The sequence below is a fragment of the Equus quagga genome, chromosome 12 (assembly GCF_021613505.1).
Source record: "Equus quagga isolate Etosha38 chromosome 12, UCLA_HA_Equagga_1.0, whole genome shotgun sequence".
NCBI lineage: Eukaryota > Metazoa > Chordata > Mammalia > Perissodactyla > Equidae > Equus > Equus quagga.
Window position 1 is genome coordinate 20,071,882 of NC_060278.1, and position 10,138 is coordinate 20,082,019.

The following is a 10,138-nucleotide window of genomic DNA, read 5'->3' on the forward strand; positions in this document are numbered from 1 at the left end:
TCTCAAAAATAAGGCTTATGGTTGATGTGACTTTTCCAGCAAGAGTGGTGAAATGAGAGAAATGATATTTAGGAGAAGAGAGAAAGCATATTTATGTTGTGCAAGAAAATAAAATTTTATTGGCCTTCCAGCTATTTCCATTTTTTATTGGGATTCGCATCACCTGGAAATTTCATAGCATGAAAAACAGCCAGTTTCTCAGACAGGGATCTGGAACCTCAGTCCTTGGGAGAGTTAAATTGGTCTGGAAAGATGTGTAGTCACAAGAATAAGCCCAGACAGGGGCCTCGGGGAAAACTGAGAGGGTCCCCAAAAGATCAAGATGCAGCCTAAAATTAGCCTTAGGCTCTTATTTCTTTCCAGAATCCGCTCACCAGGCCAAGGCTGGCTGCGAAGGCACAGACACTGAGGGGTGCCGGTGCAGGCTCTCTCTCATGATATAGTCCAGGCCACGCTGCTTTCCCATCTGATGTGCCAAGGCCCCATCTTGCCTTCCCAGGTTCTCTGGCCTTCCTAGGCGCTGAACCGATTACCTCTGGCCCTCCTGGGTCTGGTTCTGAATTTCTGCCTTCCCCATAGAAACCTACTTTCGGGAGGGTTCTGAGCTTGGCCCCCAGCCCGAAGTCCTGCTAGCAAATTCTAAGGCTACAAAGCCAGGCCTGCAGAGGGTGATGGGGTGGTGTGGAAGGAACATTCCAGTAACCTGCTGAGAAGCAACGGATGGCCTAGGGAATCCTAGTTCTGGCTGAGATGGAGAAAGAGGGAAGAGGGAGGTGTCTGGAAAGGTGTTATCCTAATGGAGCCGGGCATTTTGGGCTCCTGTCTCTAGGTGGAGATTAAGCGATAAGGTCTCAGGCATCTTTGTGACGTCACCCTTGGTCCAGCAGATAGCCACCCTTCCATTCACCCTCATCTGTGTGAGAAGATCATGCTGATGGCCCCACAAGGGGGGGAGGAAGAAATAGAGATGCAGGAAAGCAAACCCACCCTATTTGTGGGGGAGCATGAAAAGCTAGCTCTGTTCCTCACTCGCTCGACAACTCCTTGAGCAACCCCATCTGTGCAGTGTGGACTTGGGAGACAGACAGGCTGGGTTCAAATCCAAGTCCTGCACCTTCAGCCTTTGTGACGTTGGGCAAGTTACTTACCCTCCCTGTGCCTCCATTTCCTCATCTATAAAGCGGGCATAATGATGATACCTACTTCATAGGGTTGTCATGAGGATTAAATGAGTTAACATAGGCAGAGCTCTTACAACAGTGTCTGGAACAGAGCAAGTGATTTTCAGTGTTAACTGTTATTTCCGTGTTGAGCACAGAGCCACAATCTGTGCACACAGAGCTTACAGTGTAGTGAAGAAAGCAGAAACAAAACAAACACTGCATAATCTGCCAACAAACTTACCTCCCAGAGCCCCCGTCCTCGCTTTCTCTTCTGCCTCCGTCCGCACGCCAGAATCCCTCTCCTCCTCCCTGTCTTTTGGATCTTCATCTCCCTGTCACTTCCCATTCTCATATCTTTAGTCTCTTCTGCTTTGACTGCTTCGCTTTGGCGTACATACCTCTCCAAATTTTGAGGTTCTAAAAAACAAACTCCTTCTCTTCCCTCTCAGGTGAATGTCCTCTCTTCTTCTTCTCCAACACATCTCTTAAAAGAGGTGTTTACGCTCATTATCTCCACTTCTTCAACTCCCACTCACTCATCAGCCCACTACATCATCTTCCACTCTGGCGTCTGCATGTGAGTATCTTCTCCCAAGGCCACTAGGGACCTCTTAAATCCAATGATCTATTTTCAGTCCTTATCTTGCCTCACTTTTCTGTAGCACTTGACAATGTTGACTCCTCCTACCTTCTTAAATTCTTTGTCCCCAAATTCCAGAATACCACTCTCCTGCCATTCCTACCGCAAAGATACACATGACACAGTCTCTACAAGGAGCTCATGGCTTCTGGAGGAGGGGTGGAATTGTGGAGGAGAGATTAGTTATATGGAATAAGAACTGCAAATCAGCAGGATAGGTTCCACGACGAGGACCAAAATGGGTTGGCAGGGCTGTGTTCCTTCTGGAGTCTCTTGGGCAGAATCCATTTCCTTGCCTTTTCCAGTTTCTGGAAGCTGCCCACATTCCTTGGCTGGTGGCCCCAGTGCACTCTGACCTCTGCTTCCTTTGTCACATCTCTTTCTATCCTCTTGTCTTCCTTTTTTCCTTAAAAAGATGCTGGTGGTTGCACTTGTTCACCCAGATAATGCAGGATAATCTTCTCATCAAAAACTCCTTAACTTAGTCACATCTGCAAAGTCCCTTTTGCCGCGCAAGGTAACATATTCATGGGTGATTAGGATGTGGACATCTTTGAGGGGCCATTATTCTGCCTACCACAGATGGGGTGGTTGTTCCCCCGAAGTAGCCAGAGAACTCTTCAGAGGGAAGGCTCTTGGAGCAGAATCTTACAAGTTTGGTTTTCCTTTGCCAGAAAGGGAGACAAGGTGGTACAAGCAAAGATATGGTGCTTGCCAAGACGCAAAGTGGAGAAAGAGCAGGTGAGCCTGGGGGTGTGGATGCACTCAGTATGGCTGTGTGGCTGAAGAAGAGAAAGCGGGCACCTTCCGGAGATCAGATCAGAGAGGAAAAGGAGAAGCTGGATCATGCAGGTTGTTTGTATTTTTCTGAAATTTATCCTGTAGCTATTATTTACTTGACCAATGCTATCACTTTAGGCTGTGCTCTTGTTTCTTTAAATTTTTCTTTAAGTTGACTGCCTTTTTGTCCTAAATACTAATGTCCATGAAATCACAGGTTTTATATGTCAGTTAAATCTTCTCAATGTGTGTTACAATGAACATATGACTATACAAATTAATGTTCTTCCACATACCACCTACGATCATCCGCGCACACCCATGAGTGAGAACCGCAATTGGAAAAGTGGAGCCAGAGGCAATGAGAGCCACCTAGGGGTTTCAAGCAGGCAAAGAACACGATCAGGTTGGCCCTTGATAAACACCAATCCGACGGCATTAACCACTTTGGGCTGAATGGAAACAAGTGAAAAGCACAGCAAAAAGACCACAAATTAGGACACTTCCACAATAGTCGAGGTGAGAGATGAGAAAATGAACAAAACAGAACTGTGGGAGTGGAGGGGACGGTCTGGATACGAAAAACATCAAGGGGGTAGAACTGACTGATAATTGTCAAGACTGGAAAGAGCAGGGAGTTGGGACAAGGGCCAAGGTTCTAGCACGTGCAAAACAGCAGAGAGTTGTCCATTCGCCAAGACAGCAAACAGAGGAGGAGCGATAGCGATGGGGGCAGGGTTGGAAGGAAAATGATTATTTTGGTCTGGAACATGCTGAATTTGAAGGGTTTGTGCAACACTTACCTAAGTAGTGAATGTCTGTGTCTGGGTCTCTGGGGATGGGGGAGTCCTCCGGAATAGCACTGTCTAGTAGAAATAGCCCTTGAGCCTCCTATGTCACTTTAAACGTTCAAGTGACCACATTAAAAAGAAGGTAAAAAGAAACAGATGAAGTCAATAATATATTTTATATAACCCAACACATCCGAAGTATTATATTTCAACATGAATCAATACAAAAAACATTGAGGTATTTTACATTCTTTTCAAGTCTTCAAAATCCAGTGCATCTTTTACATTTAGAGCATGTCTCGATTTGGACAACCCAAGCACTCCACAGCCACACCAAGAGAGTGACTGCACTGGACAGCTTGACACTAGAAGCCACGAGTAACGTAAGAAGTAGGAAGAGCCCACGAAGAAAGTCGAAGACAAACCTGATGGGCCTCAGTCTTGGGCGCATGTGACCAGGGGGCAAGGACAGTGAAAGAGGTGGGATGCAAAAAGATTCAGTAGTCAGGGGTTAGGAGGAAAATGAGGGAAGAGCTAACATCAAACCCAGAGAATTGCAAAAAGAAGAGTGAGTACTTACTGGCCTCAAATGCCACAGGGAAGTCCTAGGCTAGGCACGTGGGCTCCACACTTAACCCCGTTCCAATCCTGGCTTGACTGCTTACAGCTGGGCCCTGTGGCAGAGGCTGTCGACACCATCAATGCCCAGCCTGCTTCTGGTTTCACCTGAAGCTTTGGGGAGAGTTTCCAGCCCACTGGCAGTGTTCCACCTCCATCACCTGCCTGCCTGGTCCTCCAGGGCTGCTTCTCCAGGGCAGGAAGTTCTGAGTCTCCGTCCACTGCCCCAGGGGCAACCCTCAGCCTTCCAGCCTGCCAGTGGCGTGATTTTAAGGAGATGTATTTGTTTTCTATTGCTGCTGGGACAAATTACCACAAACTTTGCAGTTTGAAACAACACACATTTACAATCTGACAGTTCTGCGGATCAGAATCTGACACGGATCTCACTGGGCCAAGACCAAGGTACCAGCAGGGGTCATTCCTTGTGGAGGCTCTAGAGGAGAAGCTGTTTCCTTACCTTTTCCAGCTTCCAGAAGGCTCCTGTTTTCTTTGATTCGTGGCCCTTCCTCCATCTTCAAAGCCGGCGATGTCAGGCCAGATCCTTCTCAGGCTGACATCGCTCTGTTCTCTATTCCCTCTTCCACTTTTAAGGACGCTTGTGGATACACTGGGCCCACCCAGATAACCCAGGATAATCTCCTTAAGGTTAACTGATTAGCAAACTTAATTCCTCTTTACCTTGGAACATAATATATTCACAGGTTCCAGGGAATGGGACATAGACAATCTTCTGGGGGCAGGAGGTGCATTATTCCACCAACCAGAGGGGGTTCCACACAGTTTCTGAGAGAGGCGCCAACAGGGCTGAGCCCCACTACCCACTGTGCTAACCTACTCATTTACATGCTTTTTGGCTTTCTCCCTTTCCTGTCTTATTTTGCCCACTTCTTGACTTGTGCTTCCTGAAACTACCTTCTGAAGACTTCCTTCCCCCAAGTCCTTGTCTCCAGTTCTGCCCTGGGGGGTGGGGGGGACCCAAAGTAAGACAGTGACTTTGGGCAAGCTGCTTAATCAGTCTGAGCCCTGCTTTCCTCCAGGAAAGGAAAATATACAATAGGACTTACCTCAAGGGGATGTTGCCAGAATTCTAAGAGGTGATGTTCAGAAAACACTCTGTACAGTGGGATACATACGTAGCAAGTCCTCAACAAAAGTTAGCTATTGTTGGAAGGGTGGCAGCTGGAGCACAGGCAGGGGACCAGCCTTGGACGGTCAGAAGTGGTCCTCCCTCCCAGACACTGGCGTGCTGGTCCAAGGGGTGGGATGGGAACGGTATGGGAAAGTTGGAGGCTCCCTCCCATGGTGTACATTTTCTTCTTGAGATGCATCTGCCACTGAGGGCAGTAAACTGTGGTATAAACTTCGGGGAGAATAACGAACATTAGGAATAACATACTTAAGGATTTTCCAGCTGTCAGAAAGGCCCAGGTGGCACTGGAGATCACACATCTGTAATGGCATGGTCTCCAAGTTCTACGTTTTCTCCAGCCTAGCAAAAGGGCAGAGAACATGGCAGGTGGGAGGGACCTAAGGCTGCATGTTTGTGGGTGGGTGTGGTCAAAGAAGGGGAGGTGCAGGGGACCAGGCTGCTGAGCTGACCAAGGGATCCAGGCTGGATGGAAGGAGAGAGACTGGCGGCCACTATGCAGTTGATGTGCAGGTGTCAGGGAGTAAAGCAATGAGAGGACTATAGGATTGAAGACAGGATGTTGGTGTTTAAGATTTCTAGGAATGAGGAGGTTCACAGTATAGCCACGAGAATGGGCAGCTTATGTGGAGTAAAGCTAAATTTAATAATATGATGTGTCCATTGCCCACCGGGTCTTAGCTCTGATTGGACACTCCCACCACCCCCCATGATCACAGATCAGGGGCCATATCTGAATGAGCATGACTCAAACAACGTAAGGAAGTGACCAGTGTGGCATCAGATGGTGGAACGCTGGATAGCAAGAACCTGAAAGACAGGCAGGACATGAGAAAGGCAGGACAGAGGGAAAGTAACGTCACCGAAGCTAGCAGAACGTGGGAAGCAGATGAATGGGCAGCCTCCTGCCCTCTGGGTTTCTGAGAAAGCAGCATTCTTTAGCGCAGTGTTCCCCTAAAGCACCACCACCACCAGGGGAGCCCATCCAAAGCATGGATTCTTAGCACCTCGTCCCCCAACGTACACCTCAGACACGCTATATTGGTTTCCTGTGGCTGCTGTAACACATACCACAGACTGGGTGGCGTAAAACAACAGAAATGTATTCTCTCACAGCTCAGCAGGTCGGAAGTCAGAAATCAAGGTGTTGGCAGGGCCATGGCCTCTCTGATGTTTCTGGGAGGGTATCTTCCTACTTCTGGTGGTTGCCAGTAATCCTCAGCGTTCCTTGGATTGTAGCTGCCTGACTCCAATCTCTGCCTCATCTTCATGTGGCCTTCTTCCCTGGGTCTCTGTCTCCAAATCCTCCTTTTGTTATAACTCATTGGATTTAGGGCCCATCCTAATCCAGTATGACTTCATCTTAACTTGATTACATCTGCAAGGACCTTCTTTCCAAATAAGGCCCCATTCATAGGTACTGGAGGTTAGGACTTCAACATATCTTTTTGGGGGAGGTGGGTGGGGGCACAATTATTAAAGAAAAAACTATTTGTCACACTTGTTAAAGATGGTAAGGCAGACTTTATTCAGGACTATTGCAATAAGTGTAGGGCCACTGTGCTGGAATTTTGCAGTGGGGGAGAGAGACTATGCTCAACTCTGAATACAGCATGGGCAGGTGGGAATTTGTAGCCAAGGAGCAGGGTGGAGGTCAGCAGATGGGAAAGGACTAAGAGACATCAGGGCTGAGAGGGATCCTGTCTAAACCGACCTACCAGGACTCTTGCTGAAGGCAGGCCAGGTGATCAGATACCCATCTTGCCAAAACTGGATTTTACAAGGAAGTGTACAGTTGGGCCTAGGAGAAGTTTCAGGAGCCCGACTAAAGTTTGGTCAAGCAAAGAATCTTTATCATAATTCAACCCATTACACCTGCTGGATATAATCTTCGGAGTGGGGCTGGTGAATTTGTATTTTTAACAAACCTCCAGCAAGTAATTCAACCCAGAGGAACCATCTTTCAAGTGGAGCCAGGAGGACCTGAGAACTCAGGGGAGATGGTTCCCAATGGAATGGGGCTCTGATGAGGCCGCTGGGGAAGGCTCATGGAAAGGATGGCAGGAGAAAGAAGGCAACAAAGGGAAGCACAGAGTGAGGCTGGCGTTTACAACAAAGGAAGGGAGAGACAGAGATCTGGTGGGATATCCAGCCCCAAAGTTGCAGACTAGCTCCAGATGAATCCAGGTGTTTGTGGCTTAGCCAAGAATCTATAGCCTCCACTCAGGAGAATTTGACTAAAGTTGTTCTGGAGCTGCAGCCCCCAGGGCTGGGGGAGGAATGATTCTGAGCATGCTAACCTCCCACGGACCCAGCAGCAGTCAGCCTCTCGCTCGCTGGCCCAGCCATCCCATTTTGGAGCTCCGCAGGGCTCTGTCCAAGGTCTCTTTCACTTTTTTCCTGAACTCTCTCCCTCCTGGTTCGTCTCACCATTTTCCGAGGCGTCAAAGTCCATTTACATGCTGATGGCACCCACATTTGCATCTCAAAGTCAGAGCTCACCCCCATCCCAGGCGCCAGACCTAGTTTTACCAACTGCCTTCTGCCTAGAATATCTGGGAGGCCCCTGAAATTTAACATTTCCAAACCGGAACTCACCCCAAAACTTTTTGTCTTTCAGCAGTTCCTATTTCAGTTGGTAGCATCACCTCCCACCCAGGCCCCCCAAGCGAGAAACGTGGGGCTCATCTTATGCTTCTTCCTCCAACCACACATGAACTCACCTCAAATCCCTTTCCTTGTCTGCTTTCCCGCTGCGTCAGTTCCAATATCCTTGACTCCATGCTTGACTAGCACAATTACCTGCTAACTGGAGATGTGGTCCTGGTTTCCCCTCCAGGAGAGGGCATCCTCCCAGATGTGGTACAGCCCCCATTACAAGCTAAACTTGTAAAAAACAAATCTGATAAGCTCTGCTGATTACAGCATAAATACTAAACTCCCTGGCGTGACACAGGCATCTTCACAGAGGGCCCTACTCACTTCTGTTGCATCATCTTCCTCCTAATCGTCCCAATTATTTTTTTCTAGTTGTGACTTTTTTTGCTAAAAAACAAACACACAAAACCAAAACCCCACAACAAGTTACAAAATCAATTTTAAAAGAGAAGGGAGGAGGGGAATAAAGATATCTACCCTTCTTCCTTGATGCGGAGTCTGGAGTGTTGCCTGGGGTTGTGTGGACCTGTCTTCCCAGGTGATTCAGAGGCAAATGCAGGTTTGTCAACCACAAGGTGATGCCATTCTTACAAGAGTCCATAAATCACATTAAAGAACCCAGGCGACCACATTCTTTCCTAACTTACGGTAGTACAGAGAAAGGACACAGAGTGGAGGAGCTGCCATCAACCTGGTCTTCTAGGTTGCATCACTTTTCGGATCCTCACTTAGATAAAAACCCTGGGGGAATGTCAAGCAGAAATTTTAAAGAATTAAAAAGGCATCTGCGCAGCCCGCAAAGCTGACGCGCAACCTAAAGCACCGTTCGGTTACCAACAACAGTTCTGCTCAGAAATACATTTGGAAAACGCTGCACCACTCTGGAAAAGTTTGGTTGGCGTTCCTCCACGCTCCTCGGTTTTAAGGGAAGCCCTAAGTGATGCAATACGAAAGCATTTTCGCTTTATTTCAACCAGCAGTGCATTAGGAAGTTGAAAACCTGGAAAAAGTAATTTCACAAGCCGAAGCTCTCCTATCGGTGTTAATTCGAACCCATACGCTATTAGGCTGCCATGTTTACTTGGACATGTGGAGAGCAAACAATGTAACTGAGGAACCTTAAGCTCTGACTTCCTACCAAGCATATTAAAGGTTCCAGAAACTGCAGGACGTTTGCATATTCATCAAGGCTCATCTTAACTCCCGAGCCGGGCTAAACAATAGAACGGAAGAGACATGGAAGTCATTATTAATCAATCGCGCCGGTTGTTTTTAAATCTTTCAGTGTAGCAGAGGCGGCTACACTGCTCCGAGTCTTTCCTCTGCTCCCTGTCTTTTTCAAATTGTTTCCACGCTCATTGTCTTCCAGGACAACGCGACGCGAGCGCTCGGGGAGCAGGTACAGCGTCCCGCAGAGCGTAGCGCGGTTGAGCCCGGCCAGGTTCGGGAAAACATTCCCGGCCCTTCCAGCGGGTCAAGGAAAAGTAGGTGGCCTGGGCGCCAAAGGCTGCTGCCAATGCAACTCGCAACTTTTGAAATCAATCCTTTTTGCATCATGCAACGGATGCCACCGCTCCTCGGGTTTGCAACCCCCCACCCCTCCCCCGAGACCAATCATTGCCGCGCTCGGGCCTGCACATCGCCCCCGCCCCCTTCCCGGGCCGCACGCAGCCACCGAGCCGCTCCGGCCGCGGCCCGCCGCCTCTTAAAGGGAGGTAGCCGGCCCTTAAAGGCCCCTCGCGCGCGGCGCACGGCGGAGCGCGGCGGCCCCGTACCCGGCAGGGGCCCGCCGAGCCAGGCCGAGCCCCCGCGGCGCCCAGGCGCGGCCCGGGCCCTCCCGCCCTCCGCCGCCGGGAGCGGCATTTTTATTCAGGCGACGCTTAAGGGAGCCCGGCCGCGCCCGGTGCATTGTGGGAGCGCCGGAGCCCCGTTCGCGGGAGGAGGAGGAGGGCGCAAAGCGAACCGGTAAGCGCCTGGCTGGGGGGGGGGGGGCGAGACACCAGGCTTAAAGGGGAATATTCGTCCGCAGGCCCATGGCGGCCGTGCAGATCCCCCTCCGGGCCGCCGGGGCCCGCCGGGAGCCGTGCACGGCCGGCGCGCTCCAGCGCTGCCTGGAGAGGGGCAGAGCCAGGGCTTGGTGGGGCCGCTTTAAAAAAGAAGCACCGCCCGCGCCGCCGCCGCCGCCGCCGCCGCGCGGAGCCGGGGAAGGAGGGAGGGAGGAGGGCGGGGGAGGAGTGGAGGGGGAGGGCGGCGGCGGCGACGCACGGGTTAATTTTTTCGCCCGCCGACATTTTTGCGCGGCGGCGGCGGCGGCCCGCGTGCGCGGCGGGAGAAGCCA

General features: G+C 50.1%; 1 protein-coding gene across 1 annotated transcript in view; it reads left to right on the forward strand.

The window, feature by feature from the left end:
- The first annotated feature begins 9,581 nt into the window (after window positions 1-9,581).
- SEPHS1 (selenophosphate synthetase 1) overlaps window positions 9,582-10,138 on the forward strand; it is a 29,146-nt gene continuing 28,589 nt past the window's right edge. Inside the window, exon 1 of the mRNA XM_046678984.1 lies at window positions 9,582-9,765. The gene's annotated coding sequence lies outside the window, so the exon portion shown is untranslated. The remainder of the gene's footprint in view (window positions 9,766-10,138) is intronic.